This window comes from Felis catus, chromosome A3 (assembly GCF_018350175.1).
Source record: "Felis catus isolate Fca126 chromosome A3, F.catus_Fca126_mat1.0, whole genome shotgun sequence".
Classification (NCBI taxonomy): domain Eukaryota; kingdom Metazoa; phylum Chordata; class Mammalia; order Carnivora; family Felidae; genus Felis; species Felis catus.
Genome location: NC_058370.1, coordinates 137,616,393 through 137,638,028, shown reverse-complemented (window position 1 = coordinate 137,638,028; position 21,636 = coordinate 137,616,393).

Sequence of the window (21,636 nt, the reverse complement as noted above, 5' to 3'; positions counted from 1 at the left end):
ATAGCCTACCCAATCTAGAAAGTCGATCTGTGTTTGGGTTGTGGTAAGTGATAAGATAGGACTTGGACTTTGGTACCTTGGTCTTAAGGGGCCTGTGTTTCCAGATGAACTCCAGATGTGCAGGCAGGACACCGGACAGTGGCATTGAGCACCTGCCGGAAAGTCATTTTCTGTCCAGACCGTGCTTCTTTTACTCAGTCCAAGGAAGGTCACTTCTCATGACCTTGTGGATGCCGCTGCTTTTAGATGGAATCACCAATGGTGTGTAAGTTCATGAGTTCATTCCCTCCCTCTATACACGTTTGAACCAGCCACTTTATGGAAGCTCCGAAGGTGTAAAGATGATTAAGACAAGGCACCTGCCTTTGAAAGCTCACTGTCCAAGCAGGAAGAAAGAAAACGCACAACCATTGTGCAACGTGAAAGTATAATGATAAAAAGAACAGACGCTTTGGGGATCCAGGGAAGGTGGTAGTAAAAAGCCAGATTCATAGGATATTCTGGATACCACCTTTTACTCTCATAGCCAACCCCCACCCTCCCGCCGCCTCCCGCCCCGGGTATGGCCTCCTTATGGATGGTTGTTCTTAGAAACCAGAGATCATCACCTAAGAATCATTGTTTGCCCTTCTGGTATGACCACCAGACACGCTGAATCCCCTCACACGTGGTAGGCACTTAGCAAGTTACTAGTTGTTGAACCAGACAAGCTTAAAAGCTGTCCAATGCTGGTTTGTTTATGTAGTCGCCATTGTGACAACTTGCTGGGTCCTGTGGCCATTCTGTTATTTAAAGGAAGCTTGCCTAGCCCAAAGGTGTGCACATTTCTTCCATTTTGAGAAGAGAATGGTTACAAAGTCACCGACAGTTTTGAGTGGCCTCATAGAAAAGGCAGGTTTCTTCAAAACTTGGAGTGCAATGGATTTAGCACGTCACATAAAAATACACTAAAATCTCGGCGTGTCCACCTTGTAGAAACTTCCTTAACCAGAGAAATATGCGTGGTACTGGTGATGCTTCTTGAGAGACGATGGAGAGTGGTGCGCACGCTTCAGCTGACGGGCTCCAAGGCCTGAGACCACAAGCAGGACCAATGTTGGCCTTGGAGAATCCACAAAAATGCACCGATAGGCCCTCGAAAGGGAGGATTTCTCAGAGATGGAGAGGTGTGCCAGAGATGTGGGGGGCGGCCTTTCCACATTCCAAAAAAGCATGTGGAGGATGTAATTGAATGGCCCATCTGGCCTCCTTGGGATACGAGTGCTGTTGAACAGCCACCAGCTCATTAAACTCCGGTTGGCCATACTTCCAGACTCCCCACCAAGACTGGGTTGGTAGCAAAAATTAATAACATGTGTTGACATTAACTTGCTGAAGTTTAAAAAAAAAGTAAATTTTTGTTGGACATTTGCGCTTCACGGGCACGGGCAAAAAGCTTCTGTTTAAAAGAAAATGTAAAATACTCCTTCTTCTTCTTCTTCTTCTTCTTTTTTTTTTTTTTTTTAAACCAACCCTTGGTTATCCATGGAGCGTGTTGCTGAGGCCACGAATGCCTCAGTAACTGGTGTTTTCCAGATGTCTGCCTTTAATTATTTTTAAGAGGCTGGTCATTTCAAATGCTGACTTGGATTTTCACGGGGAAGGACTTGGTAACTAAAATAATTCAACTTCATTTACCACCCTTGGAGGCTCTTTGCCCCATTCCTAAAGAAAACAGAATTAAGCTCACTGTTTGCATAGCTGCATAAAACTGAATTGGTGAATTCATGGGGTGTTCGCTAACAAAACGTAGCTTTACTAGAGCGGCTGGAGGAAATCGGGGTGGGAGAGCGGGGAGCCAGGTCTAGCCTGGATTTTGTATAAATTTGGCAGAAGTGTTCGCCCTCCGCAGCTGCGAAGTGCAGGCTGTGACTCAGTTTCCCTTCTTTCCTTCTTTTTTAATGGTCACTTATTTTTTGAGAGAGAGAGAGAGAGAGAGAGAAACAGAACATGAGCGGGGGGGAGGGGGGCAGACAGAGAGGGAGACACAGAATTCAAAGCAGGCTCCAGGCTCTGAGCCGTCAGCACAGAGGCTCGAACTCTCGCACTAGGAGATCATGACCTGAGCCGAAGTCAGATGCTTAAGGGACTGAGCCACTGGGCGCCGCCCCGGGTCCCTTCTTTCATATGCGATTTGAGATTTCAGTGTGACAAGTGCTTTGTGGCACAAGGTGTTACCCGCCCCTGATCGGGCTCCTAGGCCACATGGAGCTCCTCTTGGAGGAGGGAGTGCGGAAGCCAAGGTTCTTGCATGCTCCTCGCCACACCGGCCGGCCCTGACTACACACAGCTCACTGGCTTAGGAGACGGTTCAGGAAGAGTCTGCTCTGTCAGCGGAGGGAGGTCGGGATGGCGGCCCGAGTGTCTCCTGAGCCTCTGTGGGACACCAGCCCGTTACTCTCGGCCTGCCGTTGCGCACCCCTCTTCACTGGACGCTCCGGCAGCTCTCGGAAATTGCCGAGGTTGTGCTCGCTTTCCAGACAAGGGGGTGACGTCAAAATATCAGAGAACTGGTTGGAGGCCGGCCCTCAGTGAGTGCCCCGATGACCGTTGCATCCAGCCAGGCTGTGTGGCTCTGCTGGAGGGCGGATGGCTCACTTTCACCAACCCCCCCCCCCCCCGGGTCCTTAGCCCCGACCTTTGTCTCGGACCAGGCTTTGATTTTCCACGTGAAAAACTGTCCTCCGGTGAGAAGGTTACAAGTGTCTGCAGGTACGGGGCGGGGTCAGCGATTGTGAGGGAAGCGGGGGAGAAGGATGGATGAGAAGAGATCGAAGGCGGGAGGAGCATCCCAGACGGGATGTTTAAAAGGCGGGGTGGTGAGGCACCGACTTGATGTTTCGGGTGGCGTTGAAACATCGTTCAACATCGTTCGCTCCGCTGTCTCTTTGGTTGAGTCACTGCTCCTGTCTGTAGACATAAAAATACACAGTCCGTGAAGCAGGTGCGCTGTCAGAGCAGGCCGGGGACCACCTGTAGGGACAGGGCAATGCTGGCCACCCCTCCGGGCACCGGGGCTGAAAGGGAGGGGTCTCACAGGACCCAGGGGCGGGGTCTTTAGGAACGTCGTCACCCCATCCAGGCTTCTGTAGCCAGATTTTTCTGCCGTAAAATAGGCCACTAGGAGATTCTGTAGGCAAAGGAATTACTCGGGCGCCGGGATGAGTCTGGCACCCCATAGGAACTTTCAAACGGACGTGTGCCCCCACTGTGTGTGCAAACATGCTTCAACAAACATTTCTGGCGAGCCATTTTTATCGGCGAAGCATCTCTGGAAGCAGTCCTGTCCTTCATCACATGCACCACCGGGACCACCTTGAAATCTAGACGCGTCGTGTGATACGTTAACTGATGCAGTCTGTTCTCTGGAGTGGGCCTTGCGTGGCCATGCACACAGCGGGTGGGTTTTCAACAAACACCCCTGTTTTCTACTCAGGAGCTTGGTGTCAGACCCCGGGGCTCCCTTCCGTCGGGCAGACAACCCCAGGGGTGCTTATGGTTCCCCCTCCTCCCAGGGGCTTCTATGGTGACAAGACATCAAAGAAGCGGCTTCTCTGGTGCTCAGGGGTCTGTCCACACAGGTGGGGTTTGAGTCCTTTCTGTCACCGCCCCCTGGGCATGTCAGCTCGGGGCAGCCCTCTATCGCCGCGCGTCTTACTTTGAGCCTGGGTGTCTCTCCGGAGCTGGAGAATGTTGCGGGGTCACATGACCTTGGGCAGCAGGGAAAATACTTCCCTGCCCAGGTCTCGTCGCATCTGGGGCAGCACTTGTGGACAGCAGCAGGTAGGTTTTAACCGCCCTGGGTCACACATGTGTCTCTGGACCCTCGTCTTCTCTTCCCTCCTAGCCCAAGGCACCTGCTAGTGTGGTGCAGTGTGGGACAGCCTGCTTTTCCCAGGCAAGTTTTAAACACAATACGGTCTTCCATCCCTCAGGTTTAAGATTCCGGCGAGCAGAAGCCAGGAACACTTGCATTCTAACTTCGTTCCGTCCCAGGACTTGTGTCCCAGAGGCGAAAAGCACAAAGCTGACGCGCAGGGTGAATGGGGACGAGGGAACAGGAGAGCTACGGGAAGGAGGGGAACAAGGATTTGTGCCCCAAATGTAATCTCTCCCACGTCCTCCCCAGGAAATTCTAGCAAAACATTACACATCCATCTGCCTGTTCTGCTCACCGTCACTGTGTCAGCCCTGCCCCCGGAGAGGATGGGCACCAGACACCTGTGCCTGGCATCTTGCTAGGTGGCCCATGGGACCCTCACCTCGTGGTGTCCATACCCTTGTATATTTCCCTTCTACGTTAAATAGGCTGAACTGTGTGCCCGGGAACATTTTGTGGGAAGAGTGGCTCGTGGCTCTCAAGACTTGGTTCATCAAAGGCATCTTTCGGCTTGCTGTCCCTTGGGTCACTTACTTAGGGAAGCCAGTTGGTGCCTCATGAAGATTCCTGTGCTGTCTGTGGAGGGTTCCTGTGTTGGGAACTGAGGACCCCCCACCCCCGCCCCAGGGCCAGCACAACTTGCTGGCTATGCGGATGATTTGTGTGAAAGTGGATCTTACAACCCCGGGCGAGCCTTCTGATTGTGTTCTGAGCCAAGATCTTTACTGCAGTTTAGGAGATAATCTGAGCCCGGAGCAGCAAACCCGGCTGCTGCAGAGCGCTTAGCCACTGGAATCATGTAAGAGAGTAATGGTTTATTGTTCTTTAAGCCACCAGGTTGTGGGGAAATGTGCTCTGTGGTGGTAGATAATCAGTGTGGATTTGGGTCCCTGGAGGTGGAGTTCTGAGACAGTGAAAGCCTACAGTGTAGGAAAAACTTTCGAACAGCGGGTGGCCCTTGAGAAGACTGATGTAAGTTTCAGTGAAAGCCCGATGGTGACTGAGGAGACCCCCCGGCAGCTGTGGGCTCGCTCCCTGGCTTTGCTTCTCTACATGTGTCTCCTCTGTCCTCCAACTTTCCGTGGCCTATGCCCAACCTAACGCCAAAGGGTAATGGAGCCTTTCGTGTGATCCACCCCAGAGAGGATCCTGGGACAGAAGCCAGAGTGGAACGAGGTGGGGAAGGATCCATAACAGATCAAAACAAAAACAAAAACAAAAACAAAAACAAGTGGAAGACAGCCAGCACAAAATCCCTGCTTTGTCTTTTCTTTTCCACATTTGACAATAAACCAGGATTTATGTCTTGGTCAAGGCAACATAGCCCACTGCTAGCCCTGTGTATGGCACAGAGTGGAACCATCCACCCACAGTGAGTCATAGTTTCTGCCGCCATTACAGGGGAAAATAATAAGACCTCAGCCATGGTTAATTAAAGATTACACTTAAAAATGACACGGAAATTTTTGATCAATAGCCACATGTACACAAATCCTTTTGCTATTAACAAAACTAAATTTTAGAATCATCCCATAAATAGTTATTTGTTTACTTATATTTCCATTACTTTGTGAGGTATTACAAAGATATAAAGATTTGTAGAACATAGCTTTTTAGACATAGAGTTTAAATTTTTTTTAATTTAAAAACATTTTTTTAACGTTTATTTATTTTTGAGACAGAGAGAGACAGAGCATGAACGGGGGAGGGGCAGAGAGAGAGGGAGACACAGAATCAGAAACAGGCTCCAGGCTCTGAGCCATCAGCCCAGAGCCTGACGCGGGGCTCGAACTCACGGACCGCGAGATCGTGACCTGAGCTGAAGTCGGACGCTTAACCGACTGCGCCACCCAGGCGCCCCCATAGAGTTTAAATTTTTACTTGGAAGACACAAACCAGCATTAGACTAATAGCCAAGAGCTGTGGTGTAGAGAAAGTACAAGAATTCAGTAAGGGAGAAAGTGCTGTAGGTGGTAGTAATGTATAAGGGGTTTGAACTGTTCATCTTCCTTTCTGCCTTGCTTCCTTCCTTCCATCCACCTTCTTTCCTTCTTTCTTTCCATCCACCACCCATCCATCCATCCATCCATCCACCATCCATCCATCCATCCACTCATCCTTCTCCCTTCCTTCCTTCCTTGTTTCCTTTCTTCCTTCCTTTTTTCATCCATTCATCTGCCTTCCTCCCTTCTATTCACCCATTCATTCATCCAAGCAGCAGAAATTTTATAGATTTGTGCTGGGAAAAATTCTATTCTTTGTCCTGAGGCTATAGATGGGAACAAGAGGCAGTTGCTGTCCCAATGCAATAGGGGCAAAAGACAGCTAAGGAGCAAATGAAGAACAGAGAAAACATTGCAGAATGGGAAACAAAATGCATATGTGATCATTAATTTTATTTGTCAACTTGTCTGAGCTATGGGGCTCAGTTGTCTAGTCAAATATTAGTCTAGATTTTTCTGGTACATGGGATTGACATTTACAATCAGTTGACTTTAAGTAAAAGAGATTATCCTTGGTAATGTGGATGAACCTTATTCACTCAGTTGAGGATCTTAAGAACAAAAATGGAAGTTTCCAGGAGGAGAAGTTGCTTCAAAACCATTACATTATAGTTCCGAATTCCCAGCCTGCTCTTCAGGGCATGGGCCCAGGACCACAACTTGAGCTCTCACCTGAGTTTGCAGACTGTGGGCCGGCTGCATAATTGGACTTGTCAGCCCCAAGTCACGTGAGTCTATTCCTTATGATAAATCATTGCTTAATATGCACTATAATAATATAATTTATTTTAGAAATATGTATTCAGGGAGAGAGAGGGACACAAACACAAGTTTATACCTAGGCCTGCGATGTTACAAAAACATCAATGAGAATGAACAGCCATATCTAGCAGGGAGGGCACAGGGCTGAATGTGTGTTAATTTCTTTCGGAGATCACCTCTTGCAAGGCAGTGATTTGCTTCATGGGAGATGTGCTCCCTTTATTCCCGATTTGCTGAAGGCTTGTTTTTATGTTAAAGCTTTACATTTCAGATCTGACTTTGCTTGCCCTAGTGGTAGAGATCCCAGAGTATGGGAATATACTGATAAATGATGTCACTTACAGGATGATTTGAAACGCTAATTTCCTCCCGCTGTGAACCAGTAAAGCCCTGAGTCGTGCAGATACCTTCTTGTTAACAAGGAGAGACTTAGACCCGGGAAGGCGTAAAGATTTTAAAAAATTCTCTTAAAGTGTATTTTGTTTTTTTTAACGTTGTTAAAACCTTACATTATTATTATAGAAAATATGGGAATATTGGAAAACAGAAAGCAGAAAAGGGTAGTAACAATGCTATCGTCCGATCATCACAGCTAATAGCACTTGGTTGATACGTCCTCGAATACTTTGCATAAATATTTACATGGATCCACCTCAGTATGTGATTTGACTTTAGTTTTTTCACTTAGTGTTGTATTCCACCCATTTTCATTCATTCATTCATTCATTCATTCATTCATTCACTGCCTGGATTTCTACCCTCTGCCGGACTGTCAGAAATAGGCCAGCAAGGATTTACTCATGCCTTAAAATTTGCTGGAACATCATTTTTAATGCTCGATTAATAATGATTTGTGCATTTTCGTGATAATTTTCTCAGCCGTTTCCCAAGCTTAGGGTATAGGTTCAATATTGACTGAGTGGGGAGAGGTGCTCAGAGACTGAAGACCAAATGTTCTGGGTGTCCGGATGGATACCTTTTACACTTTCTTCGAACCTAACCTAACTTTCTTCTAACTAATCCCGCAGGAGAGAACAGGGTCGCCACCACAGAGGGGGGGTCTACTTATAATGAAGGCAGGTCCCTGAGCCGGTCTCGCGGTCCCTGTCTGCCTCTCACCCTTCAGAAGCCGTCCCAGGCTCGATCTGTTGTGTTCAATGCCTGCTTCTCCTTCCAGTCATGGACCCGCCACGGTCCCAACTGCCGCTGTCGCTTACACCCTCCCGCCCCTTCTGGGCGTGTGGCAGCAGCCGTCCCATGCTAACAGCACGTGGAGCCCCCCCTCAGGTGTCCTCGTGACCCCGATGGCCAGCGAGAGCCCACTCCTGAGGTCAGGAATCCCAGCCCCGTCTCAGGTCGGTCGGTCTCTAGGAACAACAAGAGACCGCTCTGCTCTGGCGGGGCTGGCCTCTTTCCAGTTCGCCAAGGGGCTGCCTTTCGCGCAATCGCTTGGCATTGTGGCAGCATAATCGGGTTGACAAAAGTGGACAAGATTTTTGGAGGCGATCAAGCACGCTAATTCATTTCAAAATGCTGAACAGGTGCACTGGGACACATGGAAGGTGGTTATTAGGCAAAAGTCGCTCAGAGGAAGGCGGGGCCAACATCTGCGCCTATTATTAGAGACACAATGGAGCGGGCCTCCCTGGAAGGGGAGCGCGCTCCTCCCGGGGATGGGGCAGCCCTCTGCGCGAACCTCCTGATTTAGGACTTTCGCGGCTCAGGGTAATTAGCATTTGAAGGAGGAGGATGCTGAATTCATCTTTTCTTTTCTCTTTCGTCCTGGGGGTGGGTAAACGTGGAGGCTGATTTAATTAAGAAAGGCAGCAACTTCAGGCACCCACCTAATCAACTGTGAGCTACCCTGAACGGAGCAGTCTAATGAGGTCTTTGTGATTTAAACCCGCCCCGGAGCGGTCGCCTCCTAGTCTCTTGGGTCCCAGGAGCTCTCCTTTGTTCTCCAATTTTTTGCTCCTTTAAACTGCCCCCATCCTACAGATTAGCTTCTCCTGGGGACACTTACTTGCCTTGGAGCCCACCGGGATTGTAAGGAAGCCTGAGCCAGCCGCTCGGGTTCTGATGGGAAGACAGTGGACACGGGGAGACTGGGAGATCGGGGAGCTCCACACCAGTGGGAGGGGCTTGGAAGGCGGCACTGCTGGACCCGTAAGTGAAAAAAAAAAGCGCTGATTTTTTTTTCCTAATTGAATGGGTGTCCCAGACATATTCTTTCAAAGATGGAATGGTGCAGAAGGAAAAAGCAACGCTGTGATTTTTGGAATGAATCGGTTCTAGACTCAAGTCCCAGTCTTAGTGCTGGTGTGTAAGGTCCCTCGCCAAGTCTTGGGTGATGGATGTCGTGTCCCTTCAGGTGGCTCTGCTCCAGCAGGTGGGGAAGCAGAGGAGGAAAGGGGAAATGGTCGCCTTCGGGCAGTAGGAGGGGCTGCCTGGGGGTGGCGGGGGGGAGGGCGGTTGTGGGGGGAAGCCAGGGACAGCTTTTCCTGACCCATGTCCTGGGGAGGGAGCCCCAAACATGCCAGGCACTTCTGAGTGCTCCCAAGCCTTTGCTGCGCGACTGAGTGAGTAAATGCCAGTGTATAAAATGGGACAGCACACTTAGAATTCTACCGGACGCCTTCCGTCCCCAAATTATTGCTCCAAGGTCCTTAATTCAGTTAAAGAGGTTCTGGAACAATATCTCAACCCTCCCTACAGACATATTTTGAATTACGATAAATATATTTTCATTAAAAAAATAAACCCTTTAATTTTTAATTTATTATGTGAAGATTTCTTCATTTATTCAAAATATTTCTTGCCTATTATAATTTCAAGACAACCGAGTACATGTACCGAGCGGGTGATTCAGGAGCGAGATAGAGCTGGAGAGAGCATCAGGGAGGAAGCCACACTCTTTCTGTGATATGATTTTGGAGGTGACATGCCATCGCCTCTGCCGAGGCCACACAGATCAACTCTGGCACCGTGCGGAGGGGACCACACACGGGTGTGCATTTCAGGAAGTGGAACTCACACAGGTGTGCATTCTAGGAGGTGGACCTCAAACGGGTGTGCGTTCCAGGAAGTGGACCATCGCTGGGGACCATCTTGGAAGCTGGCTACAGCACCATCGATGTTGCTTGCTTTCATCCGGAGTATTCCAGCCATAGCACAAAAACCTAGGGATCTTGCATGAATTATATCGCGATGAGATTGATTCCATAACATCTGGGCATTTCGCCGCTCTGAAAGTCACATGACGTCTTGCTCCTCAGGATGGGTGGGCAGAGGTGAATAAAGCAGACCAAATATAGCATCGTACATACCCCCCCCCACCCCCCAGAGAGCTCAGCCTCACTTCCGCTTTCAAATGTCAAGTAGGAGTGAAGATAAATGATGGGACATTAGACGACAGTGCTGTTTGCAGACTCACGTCCCCAGTGCAAACAAAACAAAACAGTGGAATCTGTTGTGCATAAAATGATGCTTCTTAAAACACAGCCCCCAGCCAGAAACGTACATTTAGACGTTTTTGAAATTAAAGATAGTATTTTAAGAATACTTAATGTGTTAAGATGATTCAAAAATCAAAACCATATAAGAATATATAATGAAAGCCTCGTTCCATGCTTGTTTGGAATGGCTCTATTCTCTCTCCCTACCCTCGACGTTTTTATTAGCATCTCGCATAACCCAGCGTTTCTTAATATAATTTACCTCTTTTTTTTTAACGTTTATTTACTTTTGAGACAGAGAGAGACATAGAGCATGGACGGGAGAGGGGCAGAGAGAGAGGGAGACACAGAATCGGAAGCAGGCTCCAGGCTCTGAGCCGTCAGCCCAGAGCCCGACGCAGGGCTTGAACCCACAGACCGCGAGATGGTGACCTGAGCTGAAAGTCGGACGCTTAACTGACGGAGCCACCCAGGCGCCCCAATTTATCTCTTTTTTTAATGTTTACTTATTTTTGAGAGAGAGACAGAGCATGAGTGGGGGAGGGGCAGAGGGAGAGGGAGACACAGAATCGGAAGCAGGATCCAGGCTCTGAGCTGTCAGCACAGAGCCTGATGCAGGGCTCGAACTTGGGGCAGCGAGATCATCACCTGAGCTGAAGTAGGACGCTTAACCGACGGAGCCACCCAGGCGCCCCTGATCCAGCGTTTCTTAACGAAAGTACGAAAAATGCACCATTAATTCAACCCCTCTTAGCCAAAGCGGTATACTTTAACCCTTATTCTACCCCTTGCTTTGAAAATATTTCGAGGACGTGTAACGTACGTAAGTGTGCAAACCTTCTGGATACAAATGAATGAATTTTACACAATTGTACCTAGTTAGCCACCATACAGACTGGTTGTAGAGAATTTCTAACATTTCAAAGGCTCCTCTGTGCCTACTTGTGGAGAATATTTGACAAAAGCAATGTGTACCTATAGATCAGGAACATGTGACTAAGGGAAGCTTGGTATGTCTCAGGCCCCATGCTTGTTGAGGTTTATTTTATTTTGTCTTTGGCAGACGTAGCCGAGACCAGATTGCGATAATACTGATTACGCTCCTTACTACGTGCCAGCCGCTACTTTACTGTTTTCTGCATCGTAACTGACTTATCCCTTACAGAAGTACCAAGACGTAATCCTATCAGTCTCCCAATTTTATCAGTAAGGAGATCGATGGACTGAAAGATTAATTCCGTCGTCGTCCCAGCTTAGTAGATAGACCGTGGACTGGTGTGCAAATGCGGGCACCCCAGCTCCATCCCAGGGTGCTTGGTGCACGAGTGGTCTTTCCAGGACGCAGCCTGGCTCGGATCGGTCATCGCTGCTGTAACGGCCGCGGGCCAAACACTGTGCTGTGCCCGGGGTTTCACGGTTTCCTGTTCTCTGTTTTTAGTTGCTTCTTTATTACGGATTTATCTGTTTGCCATTATTTATTTATTCCTATGCAGGGAGAATAGCTGTGTTGTTTCTCCTTATCTTGCTGGGCTTTTCCAACGTAGTACTTTCTTTCATCGATGGCTTGAGGATTTATTCAGAATTTTAAGAGGCGACGGGATTGTTTCATTATTACAGACAGCACACTGGAGTCTATGTGGCCCTTTTTTTTTTTTTTTTTTTTTTTTTTTTAACATTTATCTATTCTTGAGACAGAGAGAGACAGAGCATGAATGGGGGAGGGGCAGAGAGAGAAGGAGACACAGAATCGGAAGCAGGCTCCAGGCTCTGAGCCATCAGTGCAGAGCCCGACGCGGGGCTTGAACTCACGGACCGCGAGATCATGGCCTGAGCTGAAGTCGGACGCTTAACCGACTGCGCCACCCAGGCGCCCCTATGTGGCCCTTTTCTAGAAGAAAGCTCACTCATTGTCATGGCACGTCTATGAATTACGTACCACTGAGGTTTTATGGATGAAGTATTGAGTGTCTGGAATGAATAACTCGTCCAAGAGGACAGTCACGGCGTGAGCACAGGGCATCCGGCGGTAAGCCCAGTGTTGACTGATCTGGCTACGAGGGGCTTTCTGGTTTTGAACTTGACAGGATTCTCTTTCACTGAGTATTTCTAGACTTAAGGAACAGAAATCACGCGAGTTCTTTCCCCCCACTAATAGGGCTTCCTTTCCTACCCATGTTCCAGAGACACTTTCTCTTTGGTTTAGATGTATAAACGTTCATTTCTCATAAAATGTATGACTCAAAATTATAAATGATGACTATTTCAGTATAATGTAGGCAGGAAGTAGAAAGGAAGAGGGAATTTTTATGATATAATTACATTTCTGATAAATGTAGATTTCAGTAACCGTGCTATGAATCTGAAAACATCACCTCTTTTCTGCTTGAATTATTCATTCCCTTTGACGTCATCTTCCACACTGTAAGTGACCAGCCTCTCCAGTGACAAATGCATGCAGACCTGAGCAGGAAACACTATTTAATAATGCATTTCCTCTCCGTGAACACCTCATTCAATGATCACACACCTGCAGCTGAAAAGCAGCTTGTTCCTCTGGCCAGCTGCTGACGGGCTCGCAGAACCTTCCACATCACCGGCACTCACTTCCCACGTAAAATCACAAAGCGTTACTGCCGACGGGGCCTTACGTGTTCCCGGGTTCAAACTGTCCATTTTCTTGGTGCCGCCCCAAGCCGAGAGATGCTCTTGACTCTGGACCTTCGAGAAGCTCGTTCACCGAGAGGCACAAAGGAGGCCAGGGACCCTGGCTGTCCCTCCACCCCCACCCTGACCACCTTTAGTACCGACTTGGAGTCACTTAACCTCTCAACTTAGTTTTTCTCCTAGAAAATAAGAACTGGTCTAAAGTGGTCTTCCTTAGAACGGGAGGTGAAGCATAGCAGTCCCGAGGTGGGGGAAGGGCTCCAAGGCCATGCCACCCTTCCCCCCCAAGGCGTCAGAAAGAGAAGATATAGGGCCTCCTGGGGGGCTTCGGTGGTTAAGCTAGACTTCACTCAGGTCATGATCTCACGGTTCGTGGGTTCGAGCCCCAGGTCGGGCTCTGTGCTGACAGCTCAGAGCCTGGAGCCTGCTTCGGATTCTGTGTCTCCTTCTCTCTCTTCCCCTCCCCTGCTTCTGTTCTGTCTCTCTCTCTCTCAAAAATAAATAAATATTAAAACAAATAAAAAAAAAGAGAGAAAATGTATAACTGCCAAAATCAGCCAAAAAAAAAAAATCAAACAGCCAAAAATAAATTTATTGTAGGGCACCTGGGTGGCTCAGTCGGTTAAGTGTCTGATTCTCAGTTTCAGCTCAGGTCATGATCTCACAGTTTCGTGGGATTGAACCCCTCATCGGGCTCGGCATTGACAGTGTGGAGCCTGTTTTGGATTCTCACTCTCTCTGTCTGTCTCTCTCTCTCTCCCTTTCTCTCTGCCCCTCCCCCCTTGTGCTGTGTCTGTCTCTCTCTCAAAATAAATAAATTAATTAATTAAAAAACTATAAAAAATAAATCTATCGTAAAACCCCAAACTCATCTTAAAATGTCACCTGATGGATGTGACTTCCTTAGCAATGTCCCCCTGATGACACTGGTCACGTCTGCCCCAGCCGGCCACCACCAACACTGAAAATGCCATGGGTGACAAGCTGAGCCCCAGAGCAATGCTGGCATTAAAGGGTGTGTGTTCCCTGGGAGGCAAAATAGGAAAAATCACTGTTGGTTTTTTTGATTTTTTTTAATGTTTGTTTATTTTTGAGACAGAGACAGATAGAGAGAGAGAGAGAGAGAGAGAGAGAGAGAGAGAGCGGAGGACACAGAGAGAGGGAGACAGAATCTGAAGCAAGATCCAGGCTCCCAGCTGTCAGCACAGAGTTGACGGAGGGCTCGAACCCATGAACCGTGAGATCATGACCTGAGCCAAAGTCGGACGCTCGACTGACTCAGCCACCCAGGTGCCCTAAAAGATCAATATTTAAAATCTTTTTTCAAAAAGCCTGATTGTCCTAAATAGAATAACACTGGTGGGGAGGTGGAGTCAGAGCGCAATCTTTGCCCCGGGGTTCCCTCTGTTAACCGTGACAGCCGGGACACGTTACCGAGCATCCGAGTGTCCTACATCTCCTGGTAGAACAGAGACCCTGTAAGCAACGATGTCTCAGCGTCTATTAAGGGCCACGGTCTTAGACATGTGCTTGGCACACAACAGTCCTCAATATTATCGTAATGCTTGTCGATAGCCTTGTGGACGGTCATCCATGAAGGTTGGTTGGGACGTTATTTTGTGACCCCATCCCTCACCACCCTGGTAGGTGACGTTGAATGCTTTTCGGGGCCCACCACAGAGTTCTAGGCACACGTGGCCTCAAGAGTCAGTGCCTTGTTTGTCTTCTCTGTTCCCACAAGGAACCTGCCACCCACAGTGGTGCCGACTTCCGTTCAACCACCTTGAACAAATATTTCTTTAAACCTTGGCGTGCGGTATTCCAACATGACCCCCCTAGAAACAGGTATCAGAAGCCCCCGTGGCAGGTCTGAGCTGTCTGTCTTCAAGGGGATCAGCCCTGAGATTGCAGGCCATTGACTTTTTGTGCGGGGAGTCTGGGGGTGGGTCTGCACACGACACCCTCTAACAGCCACTTTTACTGTAGGCTGTACTGTGACTCAAGAAGAGAAACACACGAGCTCTCTTTAATTTTGATGAATTTAACTTTTTAAAATATTTGATTTATTTTTGAGAGGGAGAGAGAGGGAAACAGAATGTGAGCGGGGGAGGGGCAGAGAGAGAGGGAGACACAGAATCCAAAGCAGGTTCCGGTCTCTGAGCCATCAGCACAGAGCCCGACGGGGCCTTGAACACACTGACTGTGAGGTCATGACCTGAGCCAAAGTTGGACACTTAACCGACCGAGCCCAGGTGCCCTGGTGGGCCAGACTTGATAATCAAGTGACAGATGAGGCTCTTCTGAGCAAGAGAGATTTGAAGGGTGAGTGGAGTTCGACACATGGGACGGTCTCTGGATGGTGGTGGATAATATGGTGGGGATGCTGGACAGCTCAAGTTGTTGAGAGGGAACCCAAGATGACAGCAAGAGATCAGATCTCTAACCACAAAGGCAGGAATTTGGCCAACAAATTAAATTAGGTTGAGGTGGATTCTTCCTCAGTCAAGACGGCAGACGAAAACACCATCTGGTCGACACCTTGATTTCAGCCCGGGGCAGAGAAACACGCCATTCAGTGGCGGGAAGTCTGAGCCACAAAACTGCAAGCCAATAAATGGATATTGTTTGAAGCTCTAAATGTGGGTTTATTACTCAATGATACAATGTAAAAATCAATTTTCCAGAAATCTGTGGAATTCAGGTGTTGCTCCTGAACAGATAACAAGTTATCACCCCAGATGCTTTTGTCCGTGAGTCTTTATGGAGCTTGAGTTCTTCTCCTACGACAGGGCGCAGAAGCAAGAAGGCTTCATCTTGATTGTGGAGTTAAGAGATTTTGGAATAGAGAGGTAAAGAAATTCTTTTGACATTACCAAGATGTCAGCGATTGTCTAGAAATCAATTCTTCTTTCTCTTTAGCAATTTTTTTTTTTTTTTGTAAGAGGGCAGATTCCTGGGGGTGCCTGGGTGGCTCAGTCGGTTGAGCGTCCGACTTTGGCTCAGGTCATGATCTCATAGCCCGTGGGTTCGAGCCCCGCGTCGGGTTCTGTGCTGACAGCTCGGAGCCTGGAGCCTGCTTCCGATTCTGTGTCTCCCTCTCCCTGTGCCCCTCCCCCGCTTGCAGTCTCTGTCTCTCTGTCTGTCTCTCTCTCTCTCTCAAAAATAAATAAACATTAAGAAATTTCAAAAAGAAAAAAGAGTTCTTTGTGTATTTTGCATCGTAGTCCTTTATCAGCTGTGTTTTTTGCAAGTACTTTCCCCGGCTTCTGTTTTCACGCTCATGACATGTGTTTTGTAGAACGGAGGTTGTCAGTTTTGATGAAGTCCAGTTCACCAGTTTGTCTTTCTGTCCATCTCTGAAAAAGGAGCCTTCAGAGCTCCAACAGGGGAAGGCTGGTGGACTCATCTGTTTCTCCTTGCGGTTCTGTCGGTGTTTGCCTCAAGCGGTGCAACGCTCTGTTCGTAGGTCCGCTAAGGATGTTATGTCTCCTTGGAGAATTGACGCTCTGTCATGATGCAGTAGTCTCCTTGATCCCGATAACGTTCCTTACTTTGAAGTGTGCTTGGCCAGAAGTTAATGTAGCTGCCACTGCTCCTTACAAATTGGTGTTAGTGTAGCTGTGCCCATCCACTTCCGTTTTATGTATCTTTGTATTCAAAGTGTGTTTCTCGTACGGGACGTACAGCTGGGTCTTGTTTTTTGATCCCCTTTGACAATCTCTGTCTTTCAATGGGTCCTTTTAGGCCATTGATGTTCAAAGTGACTACAGAGAGAGTTGGATGAAGATCTACCGGGTTTGCTTCTGTTTTCTCTTCATCTCCCTTGTTCTTTGCTCCTATTTGTGTCTTCTACTCTTCTATCCTTTGCGGTTGTAACCGAGCATTTTATACGATTCCGTTTTCTCTCCTTTCTTATATGTCAGTTATATTTTTTCCCTCTTTTTAGTGGTTGTCCTGGAATTTGTAACATACGCTCACTCCGCATCCAAGTCTGCCTTTAAATATCGCTGGCCACTTTACAGGTGGCGTGAATAGCTCACGACAACAAAACCATCCCGCTCTCTCTCTCCCTTCCTTGTGTCACTGCTGCCCTTCCTGCCACTGACACGTGGGTGTACATATCTGCACACGCGTAGGTAATTAACACCTTGTTGCCATTATTATTTCGACAAGCTATTATCTGTCAGGTAATGATAAGCAGGAAAACAAAAAGTTGTTATTTGACTTTCACGTATGCCTGCTCCAGCGCTCTCAGAGGAGGCAATGGGTTCTGACGTTCACTGCCATGATTTGGTGGAACTCGCGGGGGGGCAGGATGGACGACATCCGCGCCCTTACGCCCGCGTCCCCTGGGGTGTCTCGCCCTGCAGGTGGCCCACTCCGACGTCAGGCCATTTGCCAATCACAGTTCAGATGTTCTCACCCGACACGGATTCTGTGCACGTTTCCCCTCGCTGCGTTCTTCTCACGTAAATTGTGACTCTCCGTGTCCACCTCTCTGTCTCTAACTTCGGGGCCATGATCCGCCCTGTGGCTTCACTTCTCTGATGACTCTAGGAAGAGTCGTTGATTTTGCAGTTTGTTCATATTTTTGCTTGTTAGGACAGAGCCGTTACTTCTGAGCTCCTGGCATGATAGCCTGGAAACCAGACGTACATGTTATTTTTGACATAAGAAGAAAGCAGATATCGATAATACGAACTGCGGAGAAAGCTGGCCTGGTCTTTTGTTGATGGGCTCCCTTCCCTCAATTGTCCCTTCCTCTCGTCCCAGCACTCTCGTGTAGCCTCTTCTGAAATCTTTCATTTACCTTGTCATCCTTGACCGGGGATCATGCCCGAAGCACCACCTGGGTCACTATTTTGGCTTGGCTTTCTTTGACCCTTTGCAAGCCCGTGAGGGTGAATGACCCTTGCTGCTGAATGGCTGGTTTGTGTCTCCTTTTCTAAATTTAAGCATTCAAGTAGAAACTTCATCCCGCAAGGCTGGGGAGCACTGCGGGAGCTGGAAGCCTGAGCCCCACTGGCAACCAACAAGCACAGTGAAACCCACTGTTCATTGGTTTCTGCCAACAGCCTCCATGGCGATGCCTGATGACTAGAGCTCTTGGTTCTCAGAGCGGAAGCTCCCAATTACTTGGTGCCTTTGCTGGGACATGAGTGTTTCGTACTAAAGTCAGGGAATATATTACGTATTTGATGATCACCCTGATGTAGATGATGTTGTCCTTTGCTGCTAATGTACCATGACTCATGTCAGAGGCCAATAAGCCTTATCATGCCAGGATTCTGTGAAACGGCCACTTCCTTCAGTTTACCATCCTTATATGGATAATCATTACATACTTTAGTTCATTTATATATTATAAATAGCTTTGTTCCTTTCCTAAAGGAGGGACATGCCCATAGTAAAGAACCCCCGGATCAGAACCATAGAAAGAGAACAAGAATCATCTGATAGCACTGGAAAACCACAGTAAACATTTTAATGAGCCTCTTTCCATACATAGTTCTATATTTTTATAGACATTTAGATTATATGTGTATTATTTTTATCAGTAGATTCAGGCTCTGTGGGCTGTTTTGGAATCTACTGCCTCACTGAACAGTATCGGGGAAGTGTTTTCCATTTCAATAGATAAGAGAACTTCATTATTGATTTTAATAACAGCACCGTGTGGGTAATTTATATTTTACTTAATCAATTTCCTATTAATAGACATTTATTTTTTTCTTATTTTTCGCCATTGTAAAGAATGATTTCATGCCTGTATTTTTTTTTTTTGCGCATATAATGTCGTTCTTGTATTGACACAACATGGAAACTGTGTTAGTTAAGTGAAACTTATCGCAGCTTTGTGTCTGCGATAATCAAATATTAGAAATATAAGAAAGTGATTTGTTGAAAATATCTGAACCTGCATGATGCCACGGGAATCTAAACATTTTATCCTCGCTTGACTTAAGCATGAGTCTTTGCAAGAGCTGTGAAGTAGGGACAGAGGCTTTAATGCAAATTCTCAGGCTCCAGCCCTGGAGCGTGTCCTTACGTGCCAGAAACTAGGAACTACTCCGCACCCTGGTAGAATCTGGTCTTCTCCAGGTTGTTTTCTACACTTGCCATCAGATTTCCCTGCACACTGGCAAGTGGAACTTGATTCACCCAAAAAGTAATCTCTGCAACGGTTTCTACTGCACTGAAGTCATGATCTCACAATGTTCACATCCGCTCATCCGTTCTGCACGCTTCCTTTCGTGCCTAATCTCAGCGTGTTTTTTTCTCTCTTTTCATGCCCCATAATATGCCTATTTCCATAATACAAAGAGACCCACCCCCACTCCAACTCCGGATCCCCCCGACAACCTTAGCTTTTTGTGTTTTTTGTTGTTAATTCTAACAGCGCTTTTGAATTTATTTGGGCGAAAAACCTCTCACAGACACACTTGATATACGCACGGTTATGCATTGTTACGATGAGTTATTTTCTTGTGAATGAATTGTAATTCTAAGTTATTTTTTCTTCTTGTTTGGCAATGTATGCCTGCTGCCTCTTTGAAATGTTAGTTCTTTCGGAGATCCACAACATGAAAATCTCCAGAGCTTCCACTGTTTGGGATGATTACCTTGATGTTTCTTTGTTTATATCTCATCCAGGTCATGTCTTTTGTGTGACCTTACCTCTCTGCCTTCCTTCCTCCTCTCTAAAATGAGGACGAGTCATAGCTCGCCAGGCGGCTGTGGGAAGCCAATGAGATGACATACGTAAAATGCAGGTGCCTGGTTGGTGCTCGCTAAATGCTAACTCAGTAACTCACCTTGGTTGCATTTATCATATTTGCATTTGTTTGTATTTATCAAGATTTCATTTTTGATAACAACCATCCTCCTCCCTTGGATGGTAAGAAATAAAGTTCATAAATTCCTCCTTTTGCTTAAAAAAAATCTTCAGTGACTTCTTAGGGGCGCCTGGGTGGCTCAGTTGGTTGAGCGTCCGACTTCGGCTCAGGTCATGATCTCATGGTCCGTGGGTTCGAGCCCCACGTCAGGCTCTGTGCTGGCAGCTTGGAGCTTGGAGCCTGTTTCAGATTCTGTGTCTCCCTCTCTCTGCCCCTCCCCCACTTGTACTCTGTCTCTCTCTGTCTCTCAAAAATGAATAAACGTTAAAAAAAAAATTAAAAAAATCTTCAGTGACTTCTATAAGACATGGTCTTTTGCCAGTCAACTAGCACTTTCTTCTTTTTTCTTGAGACAACTCTGAATGTGTGCAGAGGAGTTGAGCCTTCCCTCTTACCAGGAGAAACCCAGTAATCATGTAAGCCAATCACACTAATGTGGCTAATAAGGGGAGGGGGACTTCATTCAGTCTGAGTTGATGGGACACAGGGAGGTGTGTCAGCGTAGATTCTGAGAAGGACCTATTTCCCCGAAAACAGTGTTCTCCTTCCTCCTGCTTTAAATGCACAGGTGTCGGGACTCCGTGCTGGGACCATGGCAGCCATGTTGCCTACATGAGGCACCAAGGGGTTAAAAAGCCAACACGACTGTAGATGTCAGGGTGGAGAGAATTCCAGGTCCCTGATGAAATTCTCATGTTTCTGCAGGAGACCCGGAAGTGACTACCTCAGATTTCTTAGCGTGCGATGTAAACATCCTGTGGCAGCTGTTTTTGGGGGGTGTTACGCGTGTGTGATTTGTAGCTGGGCACATTGTAACTGGGAGCCTCCTCTCCTGCCGGAGATAACGGTCAGGTTTCTGGTTTGCCAGCCGGCTGCCTCCAAGTCCTCATTTAGGAGATGCAGCCTCCCTCACCTCCTCTCACCCACTCGAATTCCCCCACTTAGAGCTTTGCTGTGTGTAAACCCCATGGCGATATTTGTGTCCCTGTCTCTGTAAGTCTGGTTGCCTTGTCTGGAATTCTCTCATGCTCCTTTAATGCAACATGGATTTATTCACCCTCTACAGCCACTAACCTACATTCCACAGATGCACAGACACACAGGATCGTGTCACCCAGCACTTCTCAAGACTTGACCCCCTGAACAATGACAAGTATTTTTTGTAACGTTTATTTATTTTTGAGAGAGAGACAGAGACAGAGCATGAGGGGGGGAGGGGCAGAGAGAGAGGGAGACTCAGAATCTGCAGCGGGCCCAGGCTCCGAGCTGCCAGCAAAGAGCCCGACGCGGGGCTCGAACTCACGGACCGGGAGATCGTGACCAGAGCCGGAGTCGACGCTGAACCGACTGAGCCGCCTGGGTGCCCCTTACAAGTATTTTTTTACACTAGACTCATATAAACTCCAGTAAGTACACATCTTGTTGAAAATGTGCATCAATAACCCCAACAGCCTAGTTTTAGGAAATGTACTTACAGTATTGCCTGAATAGAACATTCTGACACCGAGTATAATTGTGTTTTGTCTCGGATGCTTATATTTTACTCTTCCACACCATTTCAGGGGCCTCCAGTGGAGGTGGATTTACATTTCATGGCATCCTTGGTAACAGAGGAGCGACGCCCCTGCTTTCCCCTTCTGCTCTCCCAACTGTGGTGTCTCTCCCCTGCCCTCTGTGGTTGCCTCCTGCCCCCTCTGGGCTTCTCTCCTGGCCTCTTCTGGCTCACAGCATCCAGATGGTCCCGGGTAGGCCACAACTCACCTAATGCCCTTGCTCGATTCACGGCTCCCTCCTGGCCCGCCATCAGATTTGGAATTGGATTCATGCCCTGGGCAGAGATGGACAAGCCTGCGGGATCCTCCTGTGCCGGCGTCTCCAAAGCCCCTTAACCTTCCCTTGCGGTCCTCTGCTCCCGCCACGCCGGTCTTGTTAAAGCT